The sequence below is a fragment of the Chiloscyllium plagiosum genome, unplaced genomic scaffold (genome assembly GCF_037043375.1).
Source record: "Chiloscyllium plagiosum isolate Xiang-an unplaced genomic scaffold, Cpla_swu_hap1 HiC_scaffold_30, whole genome shotgun sequence".
NCBI classification, from domain to species: Eukaryota; Metazoa; Chordata; class Chondrichthyes; order Orectolobiformes; family Hemiscylliidae; genus Chiloscyllium; species Chiloscyllium plagiosum.
Window position 1 is genome coordinate 15,132,183 of NW_028270168.1, and position 13,017 is coordinate 15,145,199.

Genomic DNA, 13,017 nt, shown 5'->3' on the forward strand with positions numbered 1-13,017 from the left:
AAGGAGATTGAACAGTTCATCAACTTCACCAACATATTCCACAAATTCACAACCCTTTGGGAGAAGGAGTTTCTCCCCAACTCTGTTTTAATTTTGCTGCTCATTATCCTAAGATTATAACCTTTGTGGGATTTGCTATCCCAACGTGCAATGGATGCTGGGACAGTGAGTAAACGTAAGGGAGTTAGACAGATTTTTACTTGGGATGGCTTGAAGGGTTATGGAGAGAAGGCAGGAAAATGGGGGCGAGGAGACATACCTACATTTCATGTTTTAAATTTTACAGTAAATAATTATTAGAAGAGCTATTGACCAAACATTTCCCTTTTTGTGGGCATTTTATTATAGTTTAAACTAGGGAGGAACATTTCTCTTTTGAACATAGTATAGCTTGAACATCCCATGGAATGACATTGAACAGTCAACACTGATAATTTAAAAGATCTGAAGTGACGCTTACTACACACAAAATGTTAGCTCTATTTCCCTCTACACATGCAGCCAAACTAAAGCATATTTTATGCTCTGTATTAGGTTTATGATCAGACAGACTTGGGGCGGATCACATGACCTCCTCCATTCACCCTAAATTTTAAGTTACAGTTCCAAAGTACAATAATTTTATAACCTTCATAATTGTATCAGAAGGGAGTCATGTGGAAAATTTCATCTTCATCACGAGTAATGGATATACATTTAAGTACAAAGCATCTGAACGTCACATAACCTGAGAGAGATTAGACTTGAATAGAAATCTATTAATGAAGAATTTTACACAATCTGACCAGATATGTTAGCAAAATTCTAATATTCCGTCAGATACACTGATGAAAGGTAGAAACGAAAGGGATGTTAAATTATTGGAGGCACTCACTGCATTGCTGCTGGGTTTGAATAAACTCTTTGCTCTGAACAACATTTCTCTAGCAGCTTGTGAAAAGCTGAAGCTTTGCCTGCCTCAATGACTGACTTGGGATTCACTGTTAGGCCCTAGACTGTTTTGCGGCTATTACTTTTGATACATTGCTTTTGTGTGAGCAGAATCTAGAATGAGAACTACGTCAAAACATCCCCATAATATTTGCAAGTGGTGCACTCATAAAGGCTGCAGGAATGAAACCAAACAATACCACTATACACCTTACACTTGTGACTGAAAATTGCCCTTCAGTTTGTGATTTTAGCTCCCAACTGTCTTAGAAGCAGTTTAAGAAATTGGGAGGACTTAGAAATCAGATGAAATGGAGCTATTGTTTAAATGTTTCTTTATTAGCATTTTCATGGGGTGTTCTACCTTCAATGTTGATGCTTCTTGTGATCCATATGAATAAAAGTAGGAATTTTAGTCCAAGGTTTTGGTTTCCAACTGTGAGATATATATGAGTAGATTATTCTTTGATAGCCACTAGCTTTTTTTAGACTTTGTATTTTTTAATAGTGTAACCTAATGTTGGAAAAGCATATCAACGTATCTGTGGCTCCCCTGTCCTTCGCGAACACTCCAGATCCTCACATTCCTGATGAAGGGCTTATACCCGAAACGTCGACTCTCCTGCCCCTCGGATGCTGCCTGACGTGCTGTGCTTTTCCAGCGCCACACTTTTCGACTCGATCTCCAGCATCTGCAATCATAGAGTCATAGAGATGTACAGCACAGAGACAGACCCTTCGGTCCAACCCGTCCATGCCGAGCAGATGTTCCAACCCAATCTAGTCCCACCTGCCAGCACCCGGCCCGTATCCCTCCTAAACCTTCCTGTTCACATACCCATCCACATGCCTTTGAAATGTTGCAATTGTACCACCTCACTTCCCCTAGAATATTCCAGAGCTATCAGGCAAGGCGAAAAGGCAAGAGATGTGAGAGCTGCTCCTTGATATTGTATCCTGTCTTCTTGGTTAATACTTAACCACAGCCGATTGCAAAGTCAAGTTGAAAAGTTCAACTTTTTTATTCGTGAACTTGATTGCCTCCCAATGTTAAAATTTAACTCCTGCTTCCCTCTGGTGAGTGAAGCTTTACATCAAGGCTAAAGCTTTTCACAGACTTATATTGTTGCTACGGGTGACAAAGAACAGTATTATACTCATTCTCAGCTCCACAACCTTAAAGCTATAAAACCAAAAAAAAAATTGGAAAGAAGAAGGCCATTCACCCATGGGGTCTGTTCTACCATTCAATGGAATCCTGACTGATCTGACCATCCTCAATAAAAGCAACTTACTGCGGATGCTGGAATCTGGAACCAAAAGAGAAAATGCTGGAAAATCTCAGCAGGTCTGGCAGCATCTGTAAGGAGAGAAAAGAGCTGACATTTTGAGTCTAACTGACCCTTTGTCAAAGCTCTGATCATCCTCAATTCCTCTTTGCTGACATTGCCCCTTAACCCTTGCTCCCCTTATTGATTAAAAATCAGCCTACTTCAGTTTTGATTATACACAGTGACCCAGTCCCGTCAGCTCTGTGGTTAAGAATTTCACAGATTCGCTATACCCCGAGAGACAAAAATTCCTTCTCATCTCTATGATGTTTTGATATGAGGACCTCTGGTCATAAACTCTCCCACAGGGGAAGCAGTCTTTCTGCATCTATTCTAAACTCCTGAAGGATCTTGTACGTTTCAGTAAAGTCACCTCTCATTCTTCAATATCTCAACGAGTACAACATCTCCTTATAAGACAGTCCCCTCTAGATATGATATCAACCGAGTGAACCTTCTCTGGACCACCCTCTGTATCTCTCCGGTCAATATCACCCCATGAAGTTGGTAAAAGGTGTAGACATGGTACTTTGATCTTTTATCGTCTAACAACTCCAAAGTTCCTAAATGATCCCTTAATAGTTTGTGTGACAATGCACAATCAAACATACCTTATAAATCAAGGTCACTAAAACTGAGAAGCTGCTCTGCATTTTTTTAAAGATTTATTACATTTTCTAACCTCTCCACTATCTCAACTATAGTCACCTAACCGTACAGAACTAGGGACAAAAACCCAAAAGAACTGCAGGTGCTGGAAATCAGAAACAAAAACAGAAATTGCTAGAAAATCTCAGCAGGCCTGGCAGCGTCTGTGGAGAGAAAGCAGTTCTGTGGAAGGGTCACTGGACCGGAACATTAACTCAGATTTCTCTCCACAGACACTGCCAGACCTGCTGAGTTTTTCCAGTGATTTCTGCTGTTGTTGTTGTTTTAGTACAAAACTAGGCTTCTGCTGAGAACTGAGGCATGGAGCTGATATTTCCCCAAAATTTGGCTGAGTGTCAATTCTGGAGAGTTTCACCGAGGATGTCTCTCTGAAAACTCTAGCTAATTTTAAATTTTAAACGTAGAATTCACAGGAGATGGCTGATAGGGGGAAATTGATACCCTGCTGTACAGACAGGGAGCTGGAGGTCTTGGTGGATGGAGTGGCGCAGGAAAGGCAATCCATTTTCCTTTGGATCACCAAAGGGGACCATGGTATCAGACCCTACCAGCCTGGTCCAAAGCTACCACCTGAGTCAATACAGTCTCAATACGCCAGAGCACCATCCAGCAATACAGGAAGAAGGTCAATGACCTTCTGTGCTCTGCCAGGGTAGGTCATCACCTTTACTTGGGTACCGTTTACTCTATCATTGCACCAACCTCCCAGCAAGTTCCATAACCACTCTCAATATTGCATGCTGTGCCTTTTCTGAACTGCTGCTAAAGCTGATTGGCTTTCTGTCTGTGCTCAAGATGGAATGACCACAAGTCTGTCAGTGCTGTGTGAAGCAGCAATGTGCTGTGAAAAGGCCAAGGGACGGCAGAGATGCTGTGAGTATCCCAGTTGGTGTAGAGTGAGTGAGTGCTCAGAGACCAAGCTAAGTACCCTGAAGCCAATCCTGTCCCGATGCATGGGAAGGTTCCTTGTCCCTATACATAGTGACCAGGCAGCAGTGTTGCAATGGAAAGTGTTGGTGAACTCCAGAGTGCAGCATTGACACCCTAACCTGTAGTACAAACAAGTCCAAGATGCGCCATTATGACAGGGTGAAGCTGGGGCTTTGCCATCGCCAATTTCCGTGGCTGGTGAGTGCAGGCTGTCACTACCTATGGACAGTGCCCTGAGATTTTGGAGGTTGCTGGCCAAGGTGGATTTCCAGTGAAGGCACCGTGAGCTGCAGACTCCAGGGACTCTCTCCGTCTCCTCCAAGTCAGGGAATTCAAACCATCTTGTTTCTCACCAGGACATGGGAGAACAGCAACCTGCATAGAACTGAGGAGAGACTGAGAAGTAACGAGATGTTAGTGTGTGCAAATAGGCCCTTCACCACTCACTAACAAATTCTCATCTAGCCACTGAAACGTTAAGGGGAAAATCAGAATGTTTCTCTCGCATTTGGGAATCTCGCCTTTCCGATCTCACCATGTTTTCCCAGCTCTCTTGCCCTTGCCCACATCAGTCAGGGTGAGGAAGATCTCATCCATGCTGTCAAAGCTATTCACCTCGCATTCATTGGGCAATTCAACAAGGTCATGTTTGCTGACCCTGAAGTATGTGTGCTTTGCCCAGTTTAAATCGAGTTGGGGTAGGGAAGTGGGGGATGGGGGGGTTTGGGTCTGTCTTGGGTGAAAGATCGGGACTGGAAGGTGGGAGGAGTGATCAGGACTAGGAGGTAGGGGTTTAAGAGTAGGTAAGGGGTGGAGCGTGTGAGAGAGACAGAGAGGGAGAGGGTCCCCCCCAAAGCTCCTGGCCACCCCTTCCCAGGGACGTGTCCCTGGGATGTGTCCATTCCCCAATGAGTAGCGGTGAACTCAGCAACACAGCCATTCAAGAATACTAAATCTCAACAGGAGCAACAATTTATACCACCCCATGGAAGGGTGCTGATTGGTTAGAAGGTCAACGCTGATTGGCTGAGGTGTTGCTAGGATGAATACTTTATTTATTCGTGGCATGTAGGTCACTGGCCAGACCAGTATTTATTGCCTAAACCTATTTGTCCAGAGGGCATATAAGGATCTGGAGTCACATGTAGGCCAGACCAGGTAGGTTTCCTTCCTTACAGGACATCATTGAACAAAATGGTTGTTTCCTGACAATTGACAATGGCTTCCTGGTCATCATTTGACTCTGATTTCCAGATAGTGGGTCGGTGTGGACTTGTTGGGCCGAAGGGCCTGTTTCCACACTGTCAGTAATCTAATCTAATCTAATCTAAATTCCACAATTTCCCATGGCAGGATTCCAATGCAGGTCTCCAGAACATCATCTGGGTCTCTCTACAGTATCACTTGACCATCACCTACCTAGTACTATCTACCAAAAACCCACAGGTCACTTCTAATTGAAAGACAATATCTGGTAATATTCCTTTTTCCTGCAGAGAACAGGTCCCTGTGTATGCCAAATATGAGCTTAACTGGTAATCTTAAATCAGTTGTCCTTGTTCATTCTTAGCACACTCATGATTGTTATATTCCTTCTGTAAGTGTGTAAAATGGTATCGTTATGACAAACCAATTGTACACATTAGTTAAGGGATCACTTAGTGAAAAAATGTGTTATTACAATGTGCAGGCAGTGTAATATTGGGGAGGTGTATTAACACACAAGAAACAGGAGGTTTACAAGATGGATCAGTGGGAAAGAGAAAAGAAAATAATACAACTGAGAAATAACTTTCTAGCTGTATAGTTGATCTCTTGTGTGTAGAGCTCAGCTTTTCTTACCAATGGCCCATCAGTTAGATCTCAGTTCTGGACCATGCAAATGAACTAGGCCTTGACATATTTGAAAAGGAAACAATTTTTCTCTCTGCATTTTTCTTTGCCTGCAGGTTTTATATCAGCTTCTGAAGCACCAGCTCTGTTGACTGACCTTTAGCAGTGATTATTGCTTTGGAAACAGTCTCTATCCATGAAATTACCCAGTTATCCCTTCTGGAATTATGCAGAAGGTTTGTTTATATAGGTGGATTTCTTGGAAGGTATGAGGTAGATGGAATAACGAGGAGTTTCAAGAATACCACGGAAGCCGCCAACATTTTGCACATAATTTTGTGAAGCATGCCTCTTTGATCAAGATTCCAGAAAATGCTTGAACTCTCCAAAACAGACAAAATAGTTTTGTCAAGTTGACACAATCTGCTCCCTCAAAATCTTGGAAGTTTCAATGCAATCACTCTTTAACTTGCTAAATGCCAGGAATACAATCACAATTTGTGAAATGTTTTCTTATAACATAACCCTTGGAGCACAGGTATTTTCAAAGATAATTTGGTATATCCCTACAGCAGTCCCTCATAATCACAGAATTGTTACAGAACAGAAGGAGGCCATTCAGCCCATCATACCTGCACTATTACCAATCTCCTACCTTTTCCCCCTATCCCTGCACACACTTTCTATCCAAATAATCATCTGATACCCTTTTGTATGCTTCAATTGAACCTGCCTCCACTATATTTCTAGGAACAACATTCCAAACTCTGACTAGTCACTGTGTGAAAGAGTTTCACACATCTCCCTTACTTCTCTTGAATGTCTCTTTAAGGTCAATTCACCCTTTGACATATCACATCTCATTAAGGTGTGCTGTTGTGAAACAGAGATGCTCATGCAATTGGTTTGTGAGATTTGGGAAAGCAGAAAGGCTGCATTGGAAAATTACTTAAGAATTGTTAAAGGAAACAGCTTTAATGGAGAGATATATACACATTAGGAAAGTTTAAAAAAACATGCAGATGAATAATAAAGAAATGTCAGGGATAGTCACAAAAAAATCAGTAAGCTGACAAATTGCACACAGCATTAATTGGAACAATGCCCCTATTACACAGAGCAACTGATATTTTTTGTTCAGTGTGCCATTATTGGTTATCTTGTGATCAAGATTGTTTAATCATCCACCAGCCCTCAAAGGCTGAAATGACAGGCATAATGAATGTGTGTTATTTACAAACCCTGTAAAAGGGAATGACAAAGAGATGAAAGGTTGATAATATCAGACTGAAATGATTTGCTGTTTGGAAGGAACCTGTTAGTTCTCTTTGAAGATGCTGACTTTCCAGATTTTATTTGATGTATGACAGCGCTGTAACATATGGTGCAAAATGTTACTTGAAAGGTGAAATTGCCTCACGAAGAACACATTACGATAATGTGTGTCACTGCACTCATCACACATGCATCAGTGAAATTGTGACTGAGCTGGACAAGGTATGTACGAATTGATATCTTATTCTAAGGCAGAAACGGCTGGGGAGTTCTTCAAACTATTTACCCCAGCAATCGCTAATGGCATTAATGTGCTCCACTTCATGGGACAACTCTACTTGGATCAAGGCAAAACCAGGAATCATTGGACTGGAAACATAACTCTGTTTCTCTCTCTACAGATGCTGCCAGAGCTGCTGAGTTTATTCAGCACTTTCTGCTTTTTATTAACGCTACTTGGTACTTGGTTGCAATAGACATTCCCAGGAGACAGTGGGAGAAACTGGGTGTCCCCGGCTCCTGAACAACCAAAATGGAACAGTTCCAAGTTTCATTTCAAAAGATGCTGAATGCACCTCGTGACTTTAGTAGGAGCACAAGGAGATGAAATTGAGCCATGGAGAGAGTTCACAAATTTCCCAACCCTGCACACAGTACCTGGCCCACACGCGACAGAGTTTGCAGGTTGTATATTGCACATTATCAGCTGGCTCCAAAGGCACTGAACTGGGATATAACCAAGTCACTCTCAATCTTGAAAGGCTGATCCTTTAGCAGTAATTGAGCATTTGGTTAGCTCAGCTGGCTGGATGGTTGGTTTGCAATGCAGAGTGGTATTAACAGCATGGGTTTGATTCCTACACTGGTTGAGTTTAACATGAAGGACGTTTCTGCTCAACCTCTCCCCTTGCTGGAAATATGGTAACTCTCTGATTCTATTGCTACTGGTCATTTCTCTGTAATAAGGAAAGCAGCCCTATGGTCAGATAGGATTACGGTTCTCAAGAGGATTCTTTATTCTTGTAGTCAAATCTCCATGCAATAAGGACCAATATGCTATTCCCTTTTTGTGGTCAGACTACAAGTACACCTGAGTCTCCTAGAAATTTCATATAATTTATTAATAGTCTCAATTGTGGTTTAATGAAAATCACCCTCATCGCTGAATCAATAAGTTCAGGCCCACTCCTGAAATGCAAACATGAAATCCATTCCAGTGCATGACTGAAGAAGTGCTGTACTGTCAGAGGTGTCATTTTTCAGATAAGACATTAATCCAAGATTCCTTTCGCTTTTGCCGACAAATGGAAAGGACCCAATGGCAGTAAGGAAAGCATCATACCCTGACCATAACTTACTCTTCAACGAACATCTCTTACAAAGAACATACATTTCCTGGCCAGTTACCTTATTGCAGTTTGTGGGAGCCTGCGGAATGCAAATCAAATGTTGTGTTTTCTATATTACCCCAGCGACAACACTTCAACAGTTCATTATTAGTGGTTAACGGTTTGGGTGCCCTGAGGTCCTGAACAATGTCACATAGAAAAATATAGAAGTAGGTGTAGGCCATTCGGTCCTTCAAGTTAAAAACAATGACTACAGATGCTGTCTCCTCGGATGCTGCCTGAACTGCTGTGCTTTTCCAGCACCACTCTACCTCATTCGGTCCTTCAAGCATGCTCCATCAGTTAATACCAGAAAGCAAGTCTTCTTTTGTCTTTTAACATGGCAATTACACCTGGAACCATCCAGCATGTGCCTTCTTAAATGTATCTTTTTAACTGGTTTCCAAGGCTGGCTAGTTTGTTCACCTAATAGTAAGGAGGTTCACCAATGGAGGAGGTTAAGTTTAAACTGCAGTGCAAGACCAATGGTCAGCTAGCCAAGCTATCCTTCCTTTTGTACCATAACTGATGGTAATATTTCTTCAATCACATTCAGTCATAGTTTAAACACAGGGAGTTGCCATTTAAGACAGAGATAAGCAAACATTCTTTCTCTCAAAGGGTTGAGAGGCTTATCAAAAGGTAGTGAATACAGATTCTTTAAATATTTTTAAGGCAGAGTTAAATAGGTTCTTAATTACAAGGGGATGAAAGATAATCAGTGGGGTGCAGGAATGTGGAGTTGAAGTTGACATCAGTTTGTCCTTGATCGTATTGAATGGTGGAGCAGGTTGGAAGGGCTGAGTGGCCAACTTTTGTTCCTTGTTCATATGTTAAGGATGCTGAGACTTACTCTATGCTGTGCTAGCATCAAGGTGAGCAAACATTAGCTGTATAAACTGTTCAGAACACTAAAGGAACACATTTATGTCTGTGTTAAGACTATTAAATATATATTGCAGGCCTGCTTTAGTGAATAAAATTCTTAGAATAACAGAAAGTGATGCTTTCCATTGCTGTTCCATGAAAATAGTGTTATTGACTGCTGTGCTTAATGGCCTTCATGAGCAGTCCAGAGTAACACAGTAGAAAATCCCCTTGGGTAGGATGTGAGCCTTGAAAAGCAGTTACTGTATCATTACTTTGTCACCGTGGTGGTAAAATCACAGAGACACAGCATTGCACCAATAAAAGCTAATCTTCGTCCCAGTGCAACCTTTATCATGTAACCTGCCAAGTTAAATATACAATGGTCTTATCCTCAGACCAAATGCAACTAAAATCCAATGAATGTTCATATAGTTTTATCCTGTCATCACTTCTTATCTCCATTATACTTAGCAGAAGTCAGGTCCACATGTGTAAAACATAACCTGGAATATTTTGCATCTCTCCAAACCATATCTAGCATTGATATCTTTGAGATGAATCTGACATTGTTAAATGTAAAATAAAAGGGAATGTGGCACTTGGAATAAAGAATATACAATCATAATCTTGGCTAACAGTGGTTCAAACATTATGTCGTTGTGCAAATAATCAGAAACAAGTTAACAGTTAGCTGAGAAAAGTACCAGTGGTGAACTGAGTGTGACATCACAAAGTCATCACAGCACAGACAGAGACTATTCCTCCTATCCAGTCTATACTGTCTCCCCGTGCATCAATCCACTCAATCCCATTCCTTTGCTCTATTCCACTGGCCCTGAAAGTTTATTTCTCTCAATTGCACATCATTTTCTTTTTGAAATCATTGTTCACCTCCACATTGTTACCCTCATAAGCAGCAAGTCCAGATCATTCACTTGTGTAAAAACACTGTTCCTCCATCTTCAAATCCCTAAAATTGAAGATCCCCTGTCTTTGTACTACAGCTTTTCTTTTCAGTTATTCATGGAATGTGGACCACGTTTGTATGGTCAGCATTTATTACCCATCCCTAATTTCCTTGGCGCTGTCTTCTTGAGCCTCTGCAGACCTTGGAGTGTGTCGATACCTACAGGACTGTTGGAAAGGGAGTTCTAGAATTTTGACTCAGTGACAGTGAAGGAATGGTGACATATTTCTAAGTCAGCTTGGTGTGCAACTTGCAGGGGCCTTTGCCGGAGGTAGTGTTCCCATGCATCTGCTCCTCTTGTATTTCTATATAGTAGAGGTTGCAAACTTGGAAGATGCAGCCTTGGTGAATTACTACAATGTAGATGGTGCACACTGCTGCCACTCTGTGTCAGTGGTAACATCAGTGAATGTTGAAGTGGTGTAAGGGGTGCAAATCAAGTGGGCTGTTTTATCCTGGATGGTGTTAAGTTTATTGAATGCTGTTGAAGCTGCACTCATTAGACGAGTGCAGAGCATTTCATCATACTCCTGACTTATGCCTCGTAGATGGTAGACAGAATTAAGGAGACAAGAGGTAAATTACTTATCACAGAATTCCTAGCCTCCGACCGCTCTTGTAGCCTTTGTAATTAGATACATTATGTATATTTATAGCTATTTCAGTTTCTGGTCAATGGGAAACCTCAGGAAGATGGTGGCAGGAAAATTCACAGATGGTAATGCTATTGAACATCAAGGGACTATGGTTAGATTTTCACTTGTAGGAAACGGCCATTGCCTGGTACTTGTGTAGCGTGAACGTTACTTGTCACTTGTCAGACCAAGTCTGGATGTTGTCCACTTCTTGCTGCTAATGGGAACAATTTATTTTTATCCATCATGCCTAAACTGCCCAATTCAAACAATTTTTTTCTACCAATCCTTTTTTCAAAGGAAAACAAACCCTGTTTCTCCAACTTAAACTCTATGTTAAAAACCCTAAATCCAGAAACATTTCAGATAAATATCAGAACCCTCTCAAGAAACTCTCACCCTTTTTAAACTTTGGTGACCAAAATGGGACACAACTTGGGCCAAACAAGTGAATCTTATTTTAACACAATAAGTTGTTGTGATTGATGACAGGGTGGCAGAAGCTACGATTGAAGGGTAACTCTGCACAGCTAAGGGGAAGGAGTGAGTTAGGGCGACAACAGGAATAAAACACAGACCTGAGCACAAGGATCAAAGCTGTCACTCCAATGCAGCGCTGAAGGATCCTTGCCACTATCAGAGGTGATGTCTTGTGGATGAGACATTAAAGTGAGCTATCACTTGGGCTTGGCAGCAGGTTTTACAGCAAGTTCCCTTGACTGTTGTCAACCTTCCCCATTTATCTGGGCTTGGGAATGAAGAGCACAATTGTATTTCTTTCAAAGTGCTGAGACAGGTACAATGGCCTGAATGGCCGTATATTCTTATGGCCTTGTGATTTTAAGAATAGTGTAAGACAAACAGTCGAATAGATTGGATCTGAAAGCTTAGAACAGAAAAAAGTAATCAGACAAATCTGTGAACAAAAACCACTTACTTCTACATCTTAAATGAAATAAAAACCTGGCAAAAAATGCCCCACAATATGTTTGAAAATGAAGACGTCTTAAGGAGCCTGGATTCCGACATAGGAAAAGACTGATCAAACAACCTGCACACATTCCCTTAACTCATGTTAACAAACAAAACAACAGTGTGTCCATGCAGTTTGAACAATCCCTGCTGGCATGGTTCAGAGATTTACATTAAACAAAACTATCACAAGTGACAGTAATAAAATGGTTAAGAGAAAAGGGCTAACTGTCTGATTGAAGTATAAGGTCAGACATGAATCATCGGACGTAAGAGGATATGGAAGGCACTGCACTTTGATGTCAGTTGCTATTTCCCTGAATTCATTCATGAGACTCTTCATTAATCCGTTTCAATTGCAAACTCCAGGAACAAAGTCTTCTTTAGCGCAGCGATAAAGAACTAAAGTGATGACCAAAACTTTAAGTTTAATCAGAGGAGTGTGGTTTAAGATATTGCATACTTATCCATGAGTAAAATTTGCTCCTGAATTTAATTACTGAAATGAGAACAACCATACCCAATGCAAGAGATCCCCAATTTATGAATGTCAAACTTACGAACACTCGTACATATGAAACAGGGGTGTATTAATATTAATTTTAAAGATTCCAAACAGGGGTGTATTAATATCAATTTTAAAGATTCAATATGCAAACGTTACCTGTACTGATGAACAGTTACTTTATGTTGTCCTGCACTGTGTTCCTACCTGTGAACAAATTAACTTGGAACAGACTCAAGAATAGAACCCATTCACAACCCAGGGACTGCCTGTAATATAAGTATCCCATAGGTGTGAATGTTGCCTCCAACAGGGTATTTTATCAAATGCAGCATGTTTTATGTCATCCCCCAGGACATAAGAATCTAAGCCTGAGCATTGTGGTGATGAAGAGTGCCAGAGACTTTACTATAGTTAGTTATTATATAGAGATATCAAAATCTTCAGGTATACCAATGTTTGGGTTAACATTAGACTATTAACTTACGTAGTGTATCATGTAACATACCATGCTTCAAGTGATCTCTGGTTAGGTTGGAAAACATGATCTTTATACTCCTTGGACAGGAATACAGGGGACAAATTAAGTGACTTACCTCAGAATCTTCAGCCTCTGACCAATTTCTGATCAATAGTCACCTTCTCAGGATGTTGATGGTGGGAGATTTAGTGACAGTAATGCCATTGAATGTCAAGGGGAGATATTCAGATG

General features: G+C 41.1%; 1 long non-coding RNA gene across 1 annotated transcript in view; it reads right to left on the minus strand.

Moving 5' to 3' along the window:
- Window positions 1–529: 529 nt before the first annotated feature.
- Window positions 530–13,017, minus strand: part of LOC148142145 (uncharacterized) — a 31,865-nt gene continuing 19,377 nt past the window's right edge. Inside the window, exons 2-3 of the long non-coding RNA XR_015752132.1 lie at window positions 3,980–4,256; window positions 530–1,622 (exon numbers count right to left, since the gene is read on the minus strand). This is a non-coding gene — a long non-coding RNA (uncharacterized LOC148142145). The remainder of the gene's footprint in view (window positions 1,623–3,979; window positions 4,257–13,017) is intronic.